The following is an 18,360-nucleotide window of genomic DNA, read 5'->3' as shown; positions in this document are numbered from 1 at the left end:
GGGAAATAGCTAAAGGAGAAAAAAAGGGAAAGAAAAAAGCATGGTAGAAGAAGTGAACTATTCCTATTAAAATAACCTAATAGTTATTTAAACAAAGTCAACTCAACTAAAATTTATGAGGCTGTTTCCTGGATTCAAATTTCTGAAAATTCTACTCTGCCATTTTGAAAACAAGAAGTAAAGTATTTGGGCTTTTATTACCACAGTAAGGTGATAAATGTGTATTGATATAACTCTTCTAGTGTAAGTGAAAGTAAATTTCAAATATCAGGCTGTAAGAGTATTTTTCAGCCTTATGTAATGGTAAGATAATGTAGAATAAAGGTGAGCTTATTTTTTAATCTGTCGATTAAGAAAATTTTAAACAAAGATATAAACAAATCATTTGTACTTGCTAATTGCACAAGTGATTTTGAATGAATGAGATCAATTGTTTAAAAAATTAATAATTGTCATGGGAAATCTGTCATGTCCAGAATTCTCTCTTACATACTTTTTGATCATGTATTCTATACTAATTTTCATCATAATTTAAATTAATATGCTTTAGATTTTAACTCATTTATCTTATTTGCCACACATATCATGTATTTACAGCCCTTTAAACTTTTTATGACTTATTTTCAGTTTGCATCAAGCTTATAGTTTAGAATCTAGAACAGAGTTAACAAAATAGTTCTGTCTGTCACTGATTGGCTTTGTGGCCTTGGCTATCACTATTGAGCAATATATCATAACATATTTAATCTGGGCATCTGTTTCCTTCACTGTCATCATTCCAGTGAAACTTTTGGCTGGAGAACACAAAAATTAATAGTGTTTAATGAGACAAAAAATACAAATATATACATTTTCCTAAATGATAATAGGTGACAGTGTTTAAATCATTCAAAAGTTTATTTTTAAATAATCATCCCTAAGTGAATTTTGATTAGAAACATTGGTATGGTTTGAGGACAAAACTAAGATCCTAGATTATACACTCATCAAAGGGCAGGCAAAAAAAGAAAGAAAATCTTTTATCTTACCACTTTCCCTATTGACAAAGGTCTGACTCTGGTAGTGTTTTGCCCCCATCTTTGAAAAATTTAGGGGCTCTTTCTTGGAGGTGTCAATTGAAAAATATGCACAACCTAAAAGTTGAGAATTATGTTTTATTTGGCAGACAAAACGGAGGACTTAAGCCTGGGAGGGATCCTCACAGATAGTTCTGAGGAACTGCTCTGAAGAGGCAAGGGGGGAGCGAGGATACACAGGAGTTTTTGCAAGAAAGACCAGATAGTACTGTTAATTAAAGAAAACCATATACCTCAAGTTAATGAATTTAACACTTTTCTAGGTATGGGAAGTTGCAAGAGTCTGGGCTCACTGAAATCGTTCCTTTGATATGCACCTTAACTACCTAGGGCCAGTGGCCTGGTTTCCTCCTTCCTGAAGCCCCTCAGGGTACATCGTTGTGGGGTGGCTGCAGTGACTGAGGGCTTGGCAGCTGGCAGCCCATTCGTCTCCACCCTGAGTTCCCTCAGGGCTCACCATCTGGGGTGGCTTTAGTGGCTTGCTGGCTCAACATCCTTTGTTAACTGATATGGCAGGCAGCAGTTTTTCATTCACAGACGGTCCAGTCCCCCTAAAACATACATTTTCCCTGGATTATTCCTCTTCTCTAGGTACCCTTCTTTGGCTGGTAAACACAGATTACAACACACTTTTAAGCCAATTGTTTTGTTTACCTACTCTTTAAGTTTTGGGAAGTCACAACCTGTACACAGGTGGATAATTATAGTACAAAGAATAGTTACAGAGCCCAAATATGTCATAAGTCCGGTTTAGATAATGAGTTACTTAGAAATTCCTGGCTCTGAATTGTTCATTGCCTATTTCTGTTTTATTGCGGAACCAAATTGTTTTCTAAAAGAAATGTGAAATGTATTCTAATTTTGAACAATTTCTACCTAAATCCAAATAGAAACCTATATGAATTTCTCTTCCACCATAAAATTGTCAAGAACACTCCACTTTTGCTGTGCCTCCATTTCCTAATTTCTTTTTTTTTTTTTGTGGTACGCAGGCCTCTCACTGTTGTGGCTTCTACTGTTGTGGAGCACAGGCTCCAGATGCACAGGCTCAGCGGCCATGGCTCACGGACCCAGCTGCTCTGCGGCATGTGGTACCTTCCCGGACTGGGGCACGAACCCGTGTCCCCTGCATCGGCAGGCAGACTCTCAACCTCTGCGCCACCAGGGAAGCCGCGCTAATTTCTTGACTTAATCCCCTGATGCAGGTTCTGACTTCTCACAAGTGCTCTAGTTGAAGTTAACCAGTGATCTCCTTTTGTAAACTGCAAAGGTTTTCTTCGTGATCATCACCTCTAATTTTTCCAAACTGTGTGACTTCTCCTTGAAATTGTTTCCTGATTTCACAGTCATTACAGGGTTCCAGTTCTATCCATTACTCTCTATTTGCCACTTCTGTTTCCTGGGTCCTCTCACTTCAGTCATTGTTGAAATTGTGCCACAGGACTCATGTTTTATCCCTCTGCTCTTCATTTATTTTTTCCCTTGGAGGTTTCATATCTTCTAATGATGTCAGCTATAAACTCCACTGAAATGATTTCTAAATTTACCAGATTTCTCTGGTTCAGCCCCATATAAAAGTTGTTTTCAATGGAATGTCTGATCATTGTCTCAACTCCCTATGTTGATCAAAGACATCAAAATTTTCCCCAGACTTGGTTCTCCCACAAACAGCTTTATTTTCTCCTGCTGGAGCTTTCATTTTCTAAGTTTTCAGCTCACATTCTTGCAATTTTTCCTGACTCTTTTTTTCCAATCTGCTTAATTATTACATTCAGTAAATTCCTGCACTGCTTGCTGCTTTCATTTTCCCCTTTCCATTCCCAGTGCTGTTATCGTCTTCTAGTCTGAGTGACCTAGACTCATACATATATGGCTAATTTAATGATCTCCTCAGCTGTCTTCTTGCCCCCTTAAATATGCCCTATCTACTGCTGCCAGAAGAACCTTTCTAAAGCATTAGCTTTTGCATGAGTCACTGTATAAAAAGTTTGTCAAAAGTTCCACCAATTCTACCATGCAAAACAAGACCGAATGTACTCATCTTCCTAAATTTGTTTATTTTCAACCTCATTTCTTTCAACTAAAAATATGCAAAACTGTATTCAAGAAAACTGTTCTAACATTATTTTCTTAATATTTAAAAAAATGTATTTCAAATATCTGTACCTTTTTTCTTATAGAAAAGATCTATGATTTACTCATTAGTGTCTGACTATGCTATTTGCATAACTGAAACTCTATTTTTATGATGTTCATTACAGGAGGAATGAGTATATTTCTTTTTTTAATCTTTGTTTTTTTTGGTAAACATTCTGAGTTTCCAAGTGGATCTTAAGCACCTTGGATGCAGGAACTTAGTCATATACTTCACTGTTACATCAACTTCTTCAAAAATTCTTCATCGTTAAAGGTGAAAACAATAATAATAAAAAAGAGAAATGAGAAATTGAAAGAGAAAGTAGGAGGTTCCTACCAGTTCATAAAATTAATATTTCAACAAATTCCTCTGTAACTGCCCTAAACTAGGCCAAATTAAACTCAGAAAGCTGACATATCTCTTTTTTAAAAATTTTGAATGTTTGTTTGTCAACTTTATTGCTAATTGCTTCTCACATCTCATCTCTTTTTTACTTTCATATAGACTTTATATTGAGTGAATCAGATTGAGGCCTTGGAACCACCATTTTAAACAATCTTTTAAATTCTCACCCTTAGATCAATGTTTTCAAGTGGTTATTGGGTACATTCCTTTTTTTTGTCAGCTTGACTAAAGTTGAGGGCAAGATATAAACAATTTAAAAACAACATCCACAGAAACATAATAAAAGGAAAAAATTAAAATATAAGCTAATGGGAAGCTTGCCACCACAAAATAGAGAAATGTAATCCACATTGAAAGTGAGTCCAATTTTTAGTTTGTGAACCTTGCATTTATATTGATTTCCATCATAATTTTAAATAAAAAAATCTTAGGGAGTTTGGGATTGACTTATATTTAAATATCACACACTGTTATATTTAAAATGGAAAAACAACAAGGACCTACTGTAGAGCACCGGGAACTCTGCTCAATATTCTGTAACAACCTAATTGGGAAAAGAATTTGAAAAAGAATAGATACATGTGTATGTATAACTGAATCACTTTGCTGTATACCTGAAACTAACACAACATTTTTTATCAACTGTACTCCAATATAAAATAAAAAGTTAAAAAAATCTTTCAGATTATGTTTTTATCCAGTTATTATTAAAGCAAACCAAAAATTTTAAATTTAGTTTTAAGTTATTTAAATCAATGTTTAATAATGAGTTGCAATAAATATTAAAAAAACATATGTTTGTTATAAATTAAAGTTTTACCTATACTCTATTACAACTATTAGTTGAAGCTCTGTGTAGAGGCTCCTTGGAACAAAGCAAACAAACAAATGGCAGTCTATTTTTTACAAGGACTTTACTTGAAGCTCAGGCTAATTAAAGATACAATTGCAATATAAGCTCTTTTTAAAACTTTGGATGTTACAGTAATTCTCTCTTTAGACTGTCATTATGTTTAAATTGTGTTTAAAGCACATCATGATGTTCTAAATCTATGCATTAGATCAAAGCTAAGCTCTCTCAAAATAAATCAGCTAATTTCAACATCAGATGTGTTTCTAGTTTGAAGGTTAAACTTCCAGTTTTAAGCTATCAAGGAACACTTAAATACTTTGACTCTAATCAACATAATATCATAGAATTCTAGATACGGAGTAGAACTTAGAGATATCTATTTCAACCGCCTCATTTTACATGGCTGCAGTATTCAAAGAGATTAAAATGGAGCTTGCCCAATGCCTCACAACATTTCTGATAAAGATAAGAGGCTAATCAGGTGTTCTGGCTCCTAGTTTAATTCTCTTTTCATCATAATCTTTTTGGGAGTGGACAGTAAGAATCAATTCTGTATCTCACTAGAGTCAACTGGAAGCCTCTTTGGGAGTTCTTTGCCCCGTAATTGAACTGAATACAGACAGTAAATCAAATATCTGAAAGGAGACTGTAATACAGGACATATAAAGTATTCTTACAACTCAACAATATAAAGATATAGATATTAACCCAATTTAAAAATGGGTAAATTTTTGAATAGACATTTCTGCAGAGAAGATATTCAAATGCTAACAAGCACGGGAAAAAGTTGCTCAACATCATTCTTCGTTAGGGAATGCAAATTAAAAACACAATGTGACCATTCACACCCACTAGGATGGCTATAATAAAGAGGGTTGGTGAGGATCTGGAGAAATTGGAACCCTCATATATTATTTGTGGGGATTTTAAATATTGTAATTCCTTTGGAAAACAGCTTGGCATTCCTCAAAAAGCCCACTGCATCTAATCTCACCTTTCACCGTGGCTCCAACGTAGGACAAGCACAAGTAGACTTCAGTTATTATACAACCCAAGAATTGGGAGCTAGAGAGTATGATGTGTGCCCATACCACCATCCGGTCTCTCTGCTCAAGACTTTATCTGCTCTAGTGATGTAAATAAGGGCAGCAGCAAGTAAGATAACTACTGTGATGTCCACTTTTGGAAGTAGATGTCAGTCTCTGCAGGAAAGGGTTAACTCAGCACACTTGTGTTGCTCAAATCTGCACATTCCCAAGAAAGAGTGTCTTCAGGACTGGCTGTTGGCTGGCTCCTGGGAGGTGAGTGTTGAGTCCTTGGAACAGTCTACCTAATAAGTGTGTTTTTTTATGCCTAGAGGCATTGAGATTCTAGGTACAACTACGCTTAGATAATTTATGATAGCAATGTGATTTATGGTGAATGCATGCTTCTGTCTCTGTGACTGGCATCTGAGTAGCTAAGGTCAGCCCACGTAGATGCTGCATGTCTACATGACTGACTCTTAGGACAAAACCTAAACACCAAGACTCTACTGAGCTTCCATGGTTGGCAACATTTTGTGTGTGTTGCCACAGATCATTGCTAGGAGAATTAAGCATGTCCATGTGACTCCACTGGGAAAGGACACCTGAAAGCTTCTGCCTTGATTCTCCTGCCTTGATCACCTCATGCAACTTACCCATTAGCTGATTTTAATCTGTATCCTTTCACTATCATAAATCATAATTATGAGTGTGACTTTTTAAAATCCCCTGAGGCCTTCTAGTGAATCATCAAACCTGAGGATGCTTTGGGAATGCCTAAAGAATCTGCCCTTAGTTGTGTCCCTCAACTAAGCCCTCAGAACACAATTACTGAGCTCACGAGCCTCAACTAGAAAGCCTGCATGCCGCAAACTACGGAGCCCACACACTCTGGAGCCTAGGCACCACAACTAGAGAGTGAAAAACTCACATGCCACATCTAGAGAGAAGACTGCATGCCACAAGGAAAGATGCCACGTGCCTCAACGAAGATCCCACCTGCTGCAACTAAGACCTGACTCAGCCAAAAATAAATATAAATAAATAAATCTTTAAAAAAATAATAGGATAAATTTTCATATTTTAGATTAAGAAAATTAGATAGTTGCTATAAGTGAATAGCCACAGATTCACTTGAATGAAGTGAGGGCTGGGTCTCCTTGAGGAAGTACCCTGCTACAATGACAAAAATTTATACTGCTAATCTTTCTCCAGCCTTCCTGAAAGGACCTATGACCTTTTACCAGGATGACTGTGCATTGGGGAAGGGAAACAATCAAACTTTTCAAGGATTACTATGCATCAGCTCTGACTTGTTCTAATTCTTACAGACCCAAAAGATCACTGTGGTCCACCAGTCAGAGTAGGGGTTTGTTTGTGGGGGTCAAGTGATCAGTGGAGTTTGGACTGAGGTCCATGTCACAGTGAGTCCAGCAGATCCCTGAACCCATTCTGGGATTATTTCCCAGTTCTGGAATGAATACTTGAGTAGTTATACTCAAAAACTGACAAAAATCTCATATATATATATATATAACACATACATATATATATATACACACATACATATATAGCTTCTAGGGCTATGTAGATATACATGAATCCTGAGAAGTGCTACCTCTGGGAGACTGGGGGTGATGAACAAAGCAGATATTAACCTTGTATGTAATGCTTTTAAGTTTGTATTACAAAAAATTGTATTCATTGTTAGACTTTTAATTAAAATTAGAGGATCCTAAAGTGACTAGGGTTATTTAACTTGGGTAGCTGAAAGCTAAATGAGTTCTTAAAAATCATTTTAAAATTCATCCATTTTTATAGGAGTATATATAAATAATTCCTCTTTATCACCCAGGTTACATCTCAAGGATGCGGAAATAATTTTTGTCTTAAATATTGTATGTCAGATAGTATCATGAGCTTCGTGAAGATGAATAGTAAAATAAATTGCTTATGAAAACTGGAATCCTCTTCTGTGGAAGTCCTTAAAAACACTCTTATAAGTCTGGGATAAGACAAGTACGTGTACTGAATTGTTATAGAATGGTGTACATTATAAATTGATGGACATTTCTAACCATTTCTTTTCAATATTTCATATGAAAAACAACAACAACAAAAAACTCCAAAATCAACCAAAAGAAAAACATACCCAGAACCAGCATGGGGATCCTGTCACACAGCCTTTCCAAGCAATTTTCATGAGCCCCCTTCCAAGGACTGTGGGGGATGAACCAGATGTCCAGTGCCCTCCCCTCTCAAACAGGAAGACACCTGCTTGTGGTCTAGGGAGGACTGAAGCTAAGTGCATTGACCATCACCTATGAGACATTATTTGCATGACCATCTTGTGCTTTGCAATGATGACCTGATAATTGTTTTACTTGGCCAATTATTCTATAACATTTTCTAAAACTCAACATAAATCATGTAATATGATAAAACTTAATAAAATGCACATTTATTCACAAAGGGTACACAGTCCAAGTGAAGTGCAAAATGGCAACGTAATAATTAAATCAACTTTCCAATGAAGGAATAGGAAAAACAAACTTGATACTAATGTAGTTTTTTAAATGAAGATTAAAAGCCCATCCAAGTTGGTCAGACTTTCCCAAGTGGTTTCTTTTTTTTGGATGGTTAATAAATTTTATTGACTATGCTGTTTGGAGTTGCATGGAATGTTCCAGAAGTTTCACAGAGTTTGGACCCCACCACCGCAAACCTTCTTGGTCTACCTCCATGTTCTGGGGCCCAAAGGAATGTGCTTGGCTGTGATCTTCACTGAGAGAAAACAAACTTGAGAGATCTATGTCAAAGAGCCCATGAGAAAGATCCCAGATATCACAGACCACTAGTGCTTTTACAAGCAAAACCCAAAAGAACGCAAACTCCATTTGATCAAAACTTTGAAAGAATCTTGCCCCAAGGACACTCTGTTATGCCCCAACTCCTTAGTTGAGAATCACCAGCCTCTGTACATTTTACTAAGCTTCCCTTCCTGTAGTTTGTGTTTTGAAAAGAACAGACTTTCCCTCTTGTTTTCCAAATATGAAACATAATAACATTAAATGTTCTTTTTTAAAGTACATATGCCTTTCCCCCTAAAGCAAGGTTCTGTGAGCCCAGCATGTCTGAACCGGAGTGGGCTTCAATCTCTACTACTGAATCATATGGTTACTGCAAAGCCATGACTAAGAGTTTGCCCCCAACCTCCAAGGCTAGAGAAAACAGAATGGTTCCCAAGACCAAGTTGCACTAGCTATGGATTTATCCCAATTTATCCAAGGATCGCACACAAAAGATTGAGTGCAGGAACTGGTGTTAATATTGCAAAGCACCTCTGGCTTTGTTTAGAACCTACTTAGGCCCTTACCCTTGTAGAAGATCTCCTGCAAAGGTTTTCCTACCCCACAGCTTTACACTCAACAGTGTATACACACTTGAGTACCTACCATCTCACAGCTAAGCCACACCCCACGTGCAGTGATTCATGGTTAAGAGAACTGGATTACCACAGCTCTAGCCAAGTGCTAATCCACTGCAACAATTAGGAAAAGAGGGGAAAGATACCCCCAAAAAACTCTCAGCCAGCTCTGAATAAGGAAGCATGTTTCTATCCTGTGCCTCCTGTCTCTCAGAAGTACAGTCTACTCAAACTCCCCCAATTCCCACAGCCTCAAGTAGCCATGTTTCAAGGACTTGGCTTGTAGGGCCTGCAGTAAGCACTGCCAGTGAAACAGGAGGCTGGGCCACACTCAGGCAACTCACATTCCCAGTCTGTTGTTCTATTTCTGGGAAGGGAGGAGCTGCACAGTTAGCAATGGGGCTGGCTGGTCAAGGGATGACCAGGGGCCAGGCACACTGTCCCAAGGACAAATCTGACTCTATTGGCACTATTTATTTATTTATTTATTTATTTATTTTCTCACCGCTGCAGCATGTGGGATCTTAGTTCTCCAACCAGGGATGGAACCTGCGCCTCCTGCAGTGGCAGCGCAGTCTTAACCACTGGACCGCCAGGGAAGTAAGTCCCTGGCATCATACTTTAATCACTGAGCCTATTAGAACATGAATAATCAAGTGTGACAGACCGAAAGAGAGCCAATGATTTGCTCCTCTGCCATCACGCCCACAGAGTAACTTCTCCGAGGTCATACATTAGATAAGCATGGGCACAGGAAGGCTCATTCCTTATGCTCATGACCTTGCTTTCTTTCCCACTCACACTCACCGCCAACACAAGGCGGAGTGGGGGTCTGACCACCAAAGAATGGCCATGTTCCCACAGATCACATCCTTACCCTACACTGCGTCTCACCTGTGGCTTGGGGAACTCACAGAAAGACAAATGTCTTATAAACCGCAGAATTTTTCTTTTGGCAGTCACAATTAGTAACATTGCACGTTTCAAGGTTACAGAGGAGCCCCACGCTACACACATGGGGCAGGAACAGACGAGTGTTGCACGGTGCTTTACAGGAAAGCCACAGCAAGTGTTCCAGAAATTGACAACATCTGGAAGCAGGCACCCCAGGGCCTCCAGGAAACCCCTACCTCTCGGGCTTTCAGGACTCCTCATTGGGGGCCTTTTTCTTGGGCATGAAAAAGCCTCCTTTTCTGGACCAGAGCGGTAGGGATGTGCAGGTCAATGGCTAAGCTGGCCGGGTGGGGAAGGGGAAGGGGAGAGCAGTTCCTTCGGATCCCAGCAGAGGTAGACAACGGTAGACAGTGGAAGGCAACTGGTTCAAGGTGACAGGAAAGGCCAATTCTTGGGGGCGGGGGGCTGCTCTCCTTCCCTCCGCCCTCCGATTAAAAACGAAAGCCCAGGATGTTGAAGACTGCGCAGAACCAAGACGAAAGCCATCTCTCGGCTCCCGTCCCAGCGTAAGCCCTTCTTGGCCCGGTCCTCCTGCTGCTGGCGAAGGGCCTCCCGCCGGGCGCTCAGGCGCCGCTTGCGCTCCAGCTGCTCGCCGTGGTGAGCCTGGTAGAAGGCGTAAAAGTCGAGCGTGGTGCGGTTGGCTCCCGACGAGGCCTGAGAGCGGCCCTGGGTCCGAGAGGCGGGAGGCTGGGTGCGGGGCGAGTCGGGGTCGGCGGCGGGCGTCTTGGAGGACTGGACCCCGGGGCTGCGCAGGTCCTCGTCGCTGAGCAGGCCGCGGTCCTACCTGCGACGCTGGGTGGTAGTGCCCAGCACCACGTAGGCCTGGGAGACGTGCGTGAAGCGCTTGGTAGCCTTGGCGCTCCCCGAGTTGCGGTCCCGGTGGTAGAGGAAGCGCTGCCGGTAGTCAGCTGCCTTGATCTGCGCCTGCGTGGCCGTGGAGGGGACGCCGAGCCGCTCGTACAGCTCCGTGCGCAAGTAAGGGCCGTCGCTCCGGGAATAAATCCTCGCTTCCAGGCCCAGGCCCAGGCCCGATCCCGAGTTTGGTGGAAACCCCCGGGCCTGCCACACCCTCCATAGTAACAGCCGCGACCCCCAAATGGTGTTTTGATCAAACCCAGCGGTATTTCCCATTCTACTGGAGTACATCTGTAAACAGGTCTCCACATCCAGGGAAAGGCCTGATTCCACCCACACCGTTTTGTAAACCTTCGGGATTCTACATGTGGTATCTCTCAGTTATTAAATGGAAGCCTGTGCTTTTACTGTATCCCTGTCACTGTGCGGATTTCTCCACTTCAATATAATGCATCATTTTGTCTTAGACAAGCAACAACATCTTCTGATTTAAACTGCAAAATATAACAGATGAAAGAATTTACTAAAATAAGAATTGTGGGCCTTGAGAATCCTTTTTCATAACCTCTTCTAGGACACATCCACAAGTGGCAGCATGCAGCCCTGTTTTGGGTAGGCATCCATGTTTCTGTTTCAGAGGCAGTTTTGTACTAGTAACAGCTGCAGCTTAGAAGGAAGAAGCTCACCCACACATAAACCAACCCTATCATTTTACCTAGTCAATGTTCTTATAAGAAAAACTTAATTTTGTTGGTATGTGACTACAGACTCTAAAAAAAATCCCTTATAAACGAACAGACATTGTGAGGTTATGAAAACTTATTTCTAAACCTGAATAGTTTAATCAAATAACATTCCAACCTAGAACACTCATGGAAATATTATGTATTAACTCTTCATCTTTTATTCTGGCAAAACAAAACTCTGCTGTTGAGAACTTATTTCTCATGACTCAGAGGTAAGTCCCTAGATAATCACGATGTCACTTGAGTTTCAGAGCTCTAGTCTGACACTTAAAGCTCCCAAAAGACAAAGTCTGAATAGTTGTTTCAAGTGCTTCTTGGACTTGAAGTTGTGGCATTAGAGACCCAGGAAATATTTATTTCTGGTAGGAATGAGTCAAGGTGGTATCCTATAAGACATTTAAAGAATGCTCTATTTATTTATTTGCACTTTCATGTCTGGGAAATCTTATTTCCCTTACACATACATCAGGGAAAATTTATATTTGATAGAGTTTAAATATTTTTGAAAGGTTAATTCGTTTTGAAACAAAGTGATAAATATTTCATTCTGTACAGTTTTATTCAAGGATGACTGGAATCACCTACATCTCCTGATATAAGATAAAAATGATATGTGGAAGCATCCTGTTATCCACAAACAGCTTCCGATCTGTATAGTTGCGAGTTCTGATTTGACTGATTTGTGTCTGGCTTGATGCTACTTGAAAATAAAGGTTCAGCTCCTGCCTGTTCATACCTATTCCCTCTTAGAACCATCAATCAGGTCTTCACTAGCAGAAGTTCAGAAAGTTATTGAATTTATATTGTTGATTTCAACAACAAGGTACCAAAAGGAGTGGATGCAGATAAAACTGAGATAGCTATTATATAGGGCAGAAGTCCTAAATATTTTTGAAAGATTATACATATGGTATCACTCAGTTATTAGATGCTTTATCTTTTCCTGTCATGATGATAAATTTTCCCTAGTCCTATGTAATACACTATCTCTTATATTAGACAAATGAAGAATCCTGCTCAGTATATTTCTCCAAGAGGTCACCAGCCAGCTGTATCCCGTTCGTTGTCTGAAGATACACATTAAAAATGAGCTAGAATTAGCCTCAGTGAAAAACACTGGTCTTCACTTTATACCATGTGTTACTCTTGATAAAATGCCTTGTATGAAAACATTTTCACAACCAGCTCTGATAATGTAGATATAAATTAACATTCTCACATCTTTCCTTCATTCAAGCAGTTTTACTTCCATCACTGACTATGCTCCTGGTTGGAGACTGTTTGTAATCATTAAAATCTCTTTGAAGATGTTCAGTTGTAATTTTGCCGAATATTGTGACAAAATTAGACACATTTCAGTTCAACTTTATAAGTACCACGTGTCATTTTTCTAGCCATAAAGAGCCTTAATATGGCATCTATATTGCAAATCTCAGGGTGACTGGCTGGTCTGGCTGAAACAGCCTAGAGAAACATGCAGAACTATTTAAGAATCTAAACTGTTAGCTGGAAGCTGTCAAGGAAGAGTTGAGGTGACCTCATTGCTTTAGTTAGTGGCAGCAGTATTTTAAAAAGAGGTCAGGGTAAGGTTAAAAATAATAGATAAAGATAGTGTCTTAGGGGAGAATTTGTATATATGAAGATGCTTTTCCTTCAGATCGATTCTGGTATATGTCACTGCCTTCAATTTCATGTGTCATAGCTTACATTTCCATTTTCTGTCAAAAATCATGATGCTAAACATAGTAGTATATGTTGGCAACCAAAGGACCAGCACTGAGTGGCTGTATTTAAACAGTGGTCAGAAACCTTCAGATTCCATTCCTTCTGTGTCTCACACCCTGAGATACAACCCAGTTCCCCAAGGAGAGCCAGGTGGCTGCTACAGCTGCAGGTCTAATCATTGAGCAAGAAAGCACCATGACCTGCTGACAGCTGCAGAAGGAATGTTGCTAATTCTCTCTCTACTATTGTGGAAGTGAAACTGAGGTAAATCCTGGCCCAAACAGCATTGATCCTTACTGCTCCTTTTTCCCCTTCCTTCGGACCTCCTGGGACATCAGAACATTTACCATTCACATGTTTAGCTACATCAAACTAACTAAGTCATCAAAGAGACATTGGATCAATACTGGAGCAATGTGAAGAAAGGTAAGCAAATCAAAATTTCACTGACATAAGGGGTATCACATCTCATATTTTATAGCAGTGCTTGAGAAACTTTAAACTGTCAAAGAAACTTCATCTTGGCACTGCAACCAGGTCAGTTTTGCCCCATGATGATTTATATCTCAGTACCTTTGCAAGCACTTTTGTTTGGGTTGGCCTGCTCTTAATGTCTTTGGGCATTATTTCAGGATAAAGTGATTCACTCTAAAGAAAACTGAGTATCCCTCTATTGGAAGAGAGTTATTTTTCAAGTTTAATAATTATACATTTTCATCAGACGAAAACTGAATATTTGTTTTCTGTTGTTGTTTGCAAGATGGCCTCACACTTACCTGGTATGAAGCTATGAAGGGTTTCATAATAGCAACCAGATCTGAGATAATTCATATTCTCAGAGAAGTTCATTTTGTACTGTATAACAGACATAAAAAAGGCACACAATACTAAATTAATTTAGGTTTGATGAAATAAAAATTGTGTTCTGTACCAGCTGGATCCTGGGAAGTATGAGTATTTAATTCTATCCTCATTGATGAAACTCTGCTGAATCAGTAGTTCTGAAGAGACAAAACTTGCACACACTAATAGATAAAAAGTCTCTTGATAATCAGTGTGCCTGATATATTTTGCCACAAAATTTTTAAACTTAAAAAATCACAAAACAATACAAAATCATTTTAGCCTCTGTTGGTACAAAATGTTGTGCTATGATTCAGTGCAGTACAGAATAGTTTCCCAGCATGTATTCTGCAAAACAGATACTAGTGAAAAGTGTTCTGTGGTCAAATAAATTTGAATGATGTAGAATGAGCACAGTTAAACAGATGTTTCAGAGCTGCCTTTCTAGAGACTTTAATAAAGATACAAGCATAGAGATTCACCAATAGGAGGTATAGAGCGTATAATATTTTCCAAATTCAGTTAGTCACAATACCACTACTGCTTTTCTCAAAGCAGAGTATTTTGTGCAAATGGGTATCTTTCCCTTACCCCAGGAGCTCTTTGCGTTTTTATTTAAATATATGTAATTTGTAGGAATAATTATTAGCAATGCACACTTATTGTGATCCTTGGAAATGAATAAACTATAACTCAACTTGATGTGATAACTACTATTTGTCTGCAGTAGAAAGAAAAATGAAAGCACAAATTGGCATGTAAAACCATTTACTTAGGGCAGCACAGGTAAATGACTATAAGAGTTCAATTTTCTTTTTTTGCATAGAGACTTCCTGATGAACCTGCTTTGATTTCTAACACATTTAGATTACAAAATTTTCTACAGAAAAATATTAGACAAAACACATAAACTGCATAGCTCTTATCATGAGCAGTTGTTCAGATACCAGTTCTGTTTTAATGGAATAGTGTGTTAAACAGTATGTGGGAGGGAAATTGATGCCAAATAAAATATCATTGACCATTCATAAGGCTATCGGAGAGTTTTGCAAAAGTTTGTAATTTCCAGGATAGAAAAATAGGTACAAAGAATTTTAAAGAGTTGGGTATAATTTGAAATTTATTTTTCTATTGATTACATTTCTAAACTCCTTTAATTTGTTCATGCCAAATAAAAAGTCAACAATCCCTTTTGATGCTTCACAATAAAAAAATTAAAAAAAAACACACATAATCCATTATGACATCAATTTTGGTAAATATTAATTCTAGACAATAATGCTTCTTTGGGAGGGTGATGAAACCATCAAGAAGTTATGTTTTGAAATCAGTTAATATAATTTTAAATTGTCACTTTTTAGATTCCATAGCTGTTACACAGTTGAAGAAATAAGAGGAAGAAAGTGAATCTATATGTAGCTTTGGAAATCTTTCTCAGTATTTAAAAAAATGTTTATGGTACTAAAAGACAGCCAAAGATTTTTCCTGAATAATTCTGAAAATGGACGCAGGTCAGACAGAGATTCTGGAACTAAAAAGCCCTTATAAAACTCCAAAATTATGAGCATCTGATTCTATCCAATTCATGTGAAGTGGAGTGCTCTGGTTCAAGAGTTTTCTTGTCATGCAATCAAAGGACGGAAACATTAAGATTGCAGATGTAGAGTGGTGACACACTGTAATTTCATACAGATCATAAGATGGTTTGGTGACATAAGAATTACTAGACCATGAGGCCTGGGGTCCATGAAATGGATTAAAGCTTTATTGCCCTTTGGAGTTCTGACAATGACAAATGCTCTCTCTGATGCTGGGATTATCTTGTCTGAACTTTTGTTTCCTTAGTTTCAGGTTACACTTTTTCCTTAACCATCTTCTAAAATCCCAAATAACTTCCGTGTTTTCTGTTATTGGAAGACATTTAGAAACACCCCCTTGTCTTATGCTTTCGCCTCTGGCATCATATCCATGCATAAGTCATTTTTAATTTCCAATATCCTGATGAAGGTTTTGAATGATATAGACTTAATGATGTGATCACATGACCTAACTCCAAACTCCTATTCAAAACATGAAAGAAAGGAAAAGAATGAAAACAATGAGAGAGAATTTTTTTTTTAATGAGAGAGAATTTTAAACGAAAAATTCAGGCACAAAATATTGTGAATATTAGTTAATACAATTATTCAATTGCTGGCATCAATAAGCATACTTTTGTTTTGTTTTGTTTTTTGTTTTTGTTTTTGTTTTTTTGCGGTACACGGGCCTCTCACTGTTGTGGCCTCTCCCGTTGCGGAGCACAGGCTCCGGACGCGCAGGCTCAGCAGCCATGGCTCACGGGCCCAGCCGCTCCGCGGCATGTGGGATCTTCCCGGATCAGGGCACGAACCCGTGTCCCCTGCATCGGCAGGCGGACTCTCAACCACTGCGCCACCAGGGAAGCCCAATAAGCATACTTTTGACAGCAAGTTTTTATGGATGAGTCAAGGATATGTTATCTCACATGATATGTGTCTATTCTACCATAACACTCATATAGACACACATGAAGGCTTTCACGCATAAGATTTCTGATTTAAGTTGGAAATGAAGAATTTAAGTACATTCCAAAAAGTGTTTTGCAAATGTATTAATTTTCCTTTATTGAAATGAAAAAGGTGACACATAAGAAAAAGAAGAGGTTTTCTTTTTTTTTTTTCTTTTGACTCAGAAACTGATGGACTTTTCTCTCTTCCTCTCATTCTGTCTTTGTCATTATCATGCATTGTGAAAACACTACTTCTGGTGAAATTAAGTGGGTGAAATATTTAATGAGAAAGGAGTTATATAGTACAACAATTCAGCAAAAATCGAGGACATTAACATTCAGTGTTTTTCTAGTACCTGATAAAAAGTGTGTGAAAATCTTGCAGATGGAAACACATTAAGGTATTACTTATTGCTAAAAATTTCCAGTAAGCAGGATTGGAAATTTTCTTCTAAAAGCTTTACTTCCCAACAGAGATTCAGACTGCATTTGAATGTATTTTCAATCCATTTATGCTTTAAAATTTTTAATAATTGAAGAGTGGTAGGTGTGAAATGAACTAACTCACCTGTTAGTTTTTCTGTTCTTCAAAAAATGCAAAACAACAATAGCATAACCTACCAACAAAATAGAAGTTATATCAGTTGGCACAACAAAGTGGCATAAACAGCAAAGTGGCATAAACATTATTTTTGGGAAGGCAGAGAGAGAGGTCAGCAAAAATGACTCCTTTTTCAGGTAGAATGTAGATTTTTAAAATTTTGGAGTAGAAATTTCCTGTGAATTGTGATTCATTATGAGGGGAAATTTTTAAGAATAAGGGGGGGATAGTTTCAAAATGGCGGAGGAGTAAGAAGTGGAGATCACCTTCCTCCCCACAAATACATCAGAAATACATGTGGAACACTCCTACAGAACACCTACTGAACGCTGGTAGAAGACCTCAGACTTCCCAAAAGGCAAGAAACTCCCCACGTACCTGAGTGTTCGGCTGACAGGGTCTTGGTGCTCCAGCTATGTGTCAGGCCTGAGCCGCTTAGGTGGGAGAGCCGAGTTCAGGACATTGGTCCACCAGAGACCTCCCAGCCCCATGTAATATCAAACAGCGAAAGCTCTCCCAGAGATCTCCATCTCAACACTAAGACCCAGCTCCACTCAACTACCAGCAAGCTACAGTGCTGGACACCCTATGCCAAACAACTAGCAAGACAGGAACACAGCCCCACCAATTATCAGAGAGGCTGCCTAAAATCATACTAAGGTCACAGACACCCCAAAACACATCACCAGATGCAGTCCCGCCCACCAGAAAGACAAGATCCAGTCTCATCCACCAGAACACAGGCAATAGTCCCTTCCACCAGGAAACCCACTGAACCAACCTTACGCACTGGGAGCAGACACCAAAAACAATGGGAACTATGAACATGCAGCCTGTGAAAAGGAGACTCCAAACACAGTAAGTTAAACAAAATGAGAAGACAGAGAAATACACAGCAGATAAAGGAGCAAGGTAAAACCCCACCAGACCAAACAAATGAAGAGGAAAACAGGACATTCAGGGTTTTAGAATGAAAGTCAAAATGTCCCTCACACCTACATCTCCATTTGTTTCTTCTCTAAAAATGGATGGCTTTCTTGAGCGAGCTAACAGTTCTTAGTCAAAAGGCATCTCCCACATTTCAAAATGTAGTTTTCGTAGTAAAAGGAAAGCCAAGAAAGATTAAAAAATTTATGACAAGTGTAAATATGTTATACACTACATTATGTATCATTGCATTTTTTTT

At 38.8% G+C, this 18,360-nt stretch overlaps 1 pseudogene; it reads right to left on the bottom strand.

Moving 5' to 3' along the window:
• Nucleotides 1-10,308: 10,308 nt before the first annotated feature.
• On the bottom strand, nt 10,309-11,008 carry LOC115855670 (dnaJ homolog subfamily C member 30, mitochondrial-like; annotated as a pseudogene).
• Nucleotides 11,009-18,360: the final 7,352 nt, after the last annotated feature.

This window comes from Globicephala melas, chromosome 4 (assembly GCF_963455315.2).
Source record: "Globicephala melas chromosome 4, mGloMel1.2, whole genome shotgun sequence".
Taxonomy (NCBI): Eukaryota; Metazoa; Chordata; class Mammalia; order Artiodactyla; family Delphinidae; genus Globicephala; species Globicephala melas.
The sequence above is the reverse complement of the archived record's forward strand: the minus strand, read 5'-3'. Positions and strand labels throughout refer to the sequence as shown.